Raw genomic sequence first — 5370 nt, 5'->3', positions numbered from 1 at the left:
TTGACCGTCTTCAAGGGGTGAAGATCTTCTCAAAGATAGATCTCAGATCTGGATATTATTAGATAAGGGTCAAAGAAGAAGATATCTCGAAGACTGCATTCAGTACAAGGTATGGACACTTCGAATTCCTAGTGATGTCATTCGGGCTGAGGAATCCTCCTGCTACCTTCAACAAATTAATGCAGGATACCTTTAGGCCCTATCTTGATGACTTCCTACTCGTCTTTTTTGACAATACCCTAGTCTACTCAAAACAGGGAAAGGATCATGAACCCCAGCTTTGCATTGTTCTTAAAACAATGAGAGCACACAAGCTTTATGCCAAGAAAAAGAAGTGCGCATTTTTCAAGTGATAGATTGAATATTTGGGATTCATTGTATCAACAAAAGGAATTTCAATAGATCCAGCTAAGGTCAGAGACGTTCTGGAATGGCCAATACCAACTTCTATCAAAGAAATACAAAGTTTTCTTGGGTTGATAGGGTGGTATAGAATTTTCATCAAAGATTATGCCTTGATTGCAGCACCTGTGAGACTGATCTACTAAATAAGCAAGTGGCAATTGTGTGGTGACCTGCCAAATAGATTAGCTTTGACAAACTAAAGCAAAGCTTAGTATCAACACCTATCGTGAAACTTCCTGATCTTAGTAAGGAGTTTGAAGTGGTAACTGATGCTAGCACACTTGCTTTAGGATGTGTACTTATGCAAGCATATTCTTCAAGAAAATTGAAGAGCCATGAAAGGAATTATGCTACCCATGACCTGGAGCTGTTGGCTATCATCCACACTCTCAAACTTTGGAGACATGACTTGCTAGATAACAAATTTTCCTTAGTAATGGACCACAAGAGTCTTAAATGGATTTTCACCCAGAATGAGCTCAATATGAGGCAACGTCGATGGATCAAAGTGCTAAAAGAATATGATTTGAAATCAAATATAGGCCTGTAAAAGAGAATGTAGTTGCCGATGCACTCAGTTGCAAGGCATTTCTAAATTCTCTCATTTTGCAAGATCCATCAACAGCAAGGTCTTTAGCCACAAAGGTATCAATGCCAAACAACCCAATTCTTGAGCTAGCAAAAGAAGGGGCATATCATAACCCAATCTATCAGAAAATGCTAAGAGAGATCCCCATCAAGGATCAAGACCCAAAGCTAAAGACAAAGTATCAAGAATTCTCCATCAGTAATGGACTTGTCTAATTTAGGACAAGATTATGTATCCCTGCAAGCCAAACTCTCAAGCAGAAGATACTTTGGGAAGCCCATGACTCCCCTTTCTCAGGACATCGTGGTTATGCCAAGACCCTTAACACGGTCATGAAGAGCTATTTTTGGGAAAGGCTCAAGGGAGACGTACACAAATATGTTAAGGAATGTTTGTCTTGTCCATGCATTAAGGCAGAACATGTTAAAATGCCTGGGAAATTGCAACCACTTGACATTCCCCAAATGAAATGGGAGTTCATTAGTATGGACTTCATTGTTGGCTTACCCCAAGTTCAAGGAGGATATAACTCCATTATGGTTGTAGTAGATATGCTCACCAAGGTCGCACATCTCATCCCTCTCAAGACGAACTATAAAGCTTCAGACATCATAGGATTATTCATCAAGGAAATATTCAAACTTCATGGGTTACCCAGAAGAATCATTAGTGATCGTGACTCTCTTTTCACATCACACTTCTGGAGGGCTATCTTTGAGGCTATTGGCACTCACTCTGTTTCAGTACAGCTTACCATCCCCAAACTGATGGTCAAACAGAACGAGTCAATCAAGTCATTGAAGATATGCTTAGGGCATACTGCTGTCACGAACCCAAAAAGTGGATTCAATACTTACCACTGGTTGAGTTTGCTTACAATGCTTCTTACCAAGAGAGTATTCAGATGATCCCTTTTCAAGCAATCTATGGGCATGATTGTCGTACCCCTTTGAACTTCTCAGATCCAACTTCGAGGATAGAAGTTTCAAGACAGATGTTGGAAGACATGGATGATCAAATCAAATCAATAAGACAAGACATTCAAGCTGCCAAGGATAGACATAAGGCTTACATTGACTTGAAACGGTAAGAGAGATCCCTCGTCGAAGGTGATATGATCTTCATCCGTGTATGCCCTAAGAAGAGTTCACTGTCCTTTGGAGAGTACAAGAAGCTAAGTCCGAGGTATTGTGGACCTTATAAGATCATCAAGTGCCTAGGGCCTAATGCTTATAGACTACAGCTGCCCGCAACTCTAAAATTCATAGTGTATTCCACATTAGCCTATTGAAAAAGTATCTACCTAATCCGAATCATGTGCTTGATGATCAGAAAATTGTAATGCCTAGCCAAGGAGTCCTTGAGCTACGGCTTGATAGAATCCTAGATGCTAGGGAGAAGCATTTGAGATCAAGGACCTTGAGAGAATACCTTATCCAGTGGAAAGATTATCTAGAAGAGAATGCCCCTTGGATGGATGAAAATACTCTCAACCAACAATACCCCCAGATCTTCTCGAGATGACGACATCTCGATTCCTCTAAGAGGGAGAGGATGTAACATCCCCCCTATGCATAAGAACCCCTCTATTTTTAAAGAAAATTTTAATTCAATTTTTTTTAGTCTCCCTCTCTCTCCCTGTCGACAACATGTTAGGGAGAGAGAGAAAGAGAGGGAGTAAAGAGAGAGAGGGGGCATGCAACTCCCTAGGTGGAGGGGTGGCGGCCGTTCAACGGCCGTCTCCCCCCCTCATGAAGCCCTCCCTCCTGCACTATAAAAGGGGAAGCCTCCCACCCCCCTATTCGCCTTCGACAATAGTCCCCCCCGCTCCCCCCCTCCCCCGTGATCTTCAGCGCCGCCAGCCCCTCCCCTGCTCAGCTTGAGTGCTACCAGGCTGCCAAAGCCGTTCAAGATCATCATCATCATCTCGTCTCCATCAGCATGACACCCCCTATTAGAAACCAAAAAGAAAAAGAAAGCTTTCAAGAAGCTTCTAGAAGCTCCCGTAAAGAGCCTTCTTAAGGGTGCTTCACCCGTGGGATCGCGTAAGGGACACAATTCGTCTGCGAAGGGAGTTCTCTTGCGGGAGGGAAGGACTGCTAGTTGCAGGGATTTTCAGCACACCCTCCACCTGCCCTAGCCCTGATTGCGATGGCCCCAAAGCACCACACGAGAGGAGCACATGCGGGAGTAAGAGGGGCACATGTAGGAGTCCCCAGCCAAAGTGCGAGAGTCCATAATGCCCCTCTTGCGAGAGTTTAGGTTCCATTAAATTCACCCTTTTCATTTTCCCATGATATGGGCGCATTAAGTATAAATTCGCATAGGGAAAACTCCGTTGCACTATTAGAACGCTTTGTTTTAAAAAGATCATAGGAATGTTTGGGAAAGTTTTAAATCACATCACACGGTACTTGTAATTCCCGCACCCTCTATGTGAAAGGTTTTGTATTTAGAAATAGTTTGATGGCACGAGTATTGATGGTTGTAGGAGAGGGTTTGAAAATGATAAACCCCTCCCTATTTGGATAAATAACATAGAGTACATCTACATTGGTTGCTCTCACTTAAAAAAAAATAAAAAAATTGAAAGGGACTTTATACCTTCCCCTTCTATGTGGATAGATATGAAATCAATCCCCCATATAAACTTGATTACTAGGCTTGAGATAAGCCTTTGATTTTATGAATGTAAAGGATGTCTGTTTGTCTTGGGAAGAGGAGTGCAATCCTGAGTTAAATATGAGAGAGAAGTTGGAATCACAAAGTGAGGGATAAAGACTTGAATTGGTAGATAAAAGAAGGAATTTTTGATGATGATGATTCTTATGCATGTATGGAACCCATGGACTAATAATGATGACTCCACCAATTAAACCTCTACTCTAATATCAATGTTGTTGAATAGATCCTTACACCACAAATTGATGACCCAATTGCACAAATCAAAATTGCACACTAGAGGAGAATAGAGAGGAGAGAGAGAAGAAGAGATGAGTGAAGCAGTAGGCTAGTCATTGTTCACACTAAAGGAGGAAAAGAAGACCTAGGAGGAGTCAATAACTAATTGAAGGGAGTTCATCTCTTCTGGGTACATAACCAACATGTATGCTCTCATATGATCTCTATTCTTCCTTACCCATATTTGCTTGGGACTATCTTGAAGGCACACTTTTCTTTTTTGTGGTTCTTCTCACCATGTAGGCCTCTCGACTTGAAAGAGACTCCTCAATCAAGTAGGACACTATGGATTGTTTGCCCTTAGCTTAGACTACTTGAGATCTTGAACTACCTACAAACCCTAACCCAAAGAAAAAGGGGAAATAAGCAATCTAGCTTGCCAAGCCCTTGGAATCTCACCAAGTCGCGAACGATCTATCGAATGTTGGGAGCATTCGGGAAGAAGGAATCATGCCTTAGCAGTTGATTGTACGAATGACCACTAAAATGATCGTGATTTTACACTTAGGTACATTGTTTGAACTTCTTTGCTCAAGGAACTAATTCAAGGCAAAACACTTAATGCTTCAGGTTAAAAGCCTGGATGGAGAGGCAGGTTCAGTTACCTCCGACTGTCTGCCTGGCCCTATCCAAGGGGTTGGTTAGCCGCGCCGGGTACATGGACCGAACCTGCCGCGAGAGGTCTCTCTGTGGGTGCTGCTTGGAGCGGGAGGACGGTTGGGTGCCAGGGGAGGCTCTGGTTGTAAATTCCTTGCCTTCAGATCCCACACAAGAGGCGACGTGACTTGGGATGGGATCTCGAGGCCTGTGTACTAGTCTACGGGCAAAACTTGGAGCATCAATCCTGTTGATTGCTGGGATAGCCTTTGGGCAAGATACTTGATGTATTCCAAGACTATGATAAATAAAGATAAGATATTTGAAAAAGGAAATTGCTTGACATTGTTTCTATTTATGTCAGTGTCTAAGTTGCGTGAAGAAACCTGTGTTTAAATTGATTAATTAAGAAAGCTGCTTTTGCATGTCAGACATAATGTGGTAGGTAATTAGATAACTAAGCAAACCGAGGATAGTGCGGTGGACGTGACTTGGGTCCATCCTATGGAAGGGTGGTCCTGGTTAGTTGGGAACTTTTCTCAAAAGACGTGATAAGAACTAGAGTTAGTTGAGTTATAATCCCGATTTATGCTATTTTAGGGGAGTGGAATGGGACTATGCCTTATGGCTAGAGAGGCTGAGCTTTGCATCCCTCTCGTTTCCCATTCTCCATGAACTAAGTGCAACATAAATCCGCTTCGACTCTGTTGTTTCTATGCAAAGTGGTTCATCTGGAGCTCGACGCTAGCTACTGCTTAGAGACTTGGCTGATAGGAAATAAACCCTGACTTCAGGTCGGTCCTAAGTGGGAATGGACG

This window comes from Lygodium microphyllum, chromosome 9, assembly GCF_053477565.2.
Source record: "Lygodium microphyllum isolate KBCC chromosome 9, Lygodium_microphyllum_v1.1.10, whole genome shotgun sequence".
NCBI classification, from domain to species: Eukaryota; Viridiplantae; Streptophyta; class Polypodiopsida; order Schizaeales; family Lygodiaceae; genus Lygodium; species Lygodium microphyllum.
Note: the sequence above shows the minus strand (reverse complement) of the source record.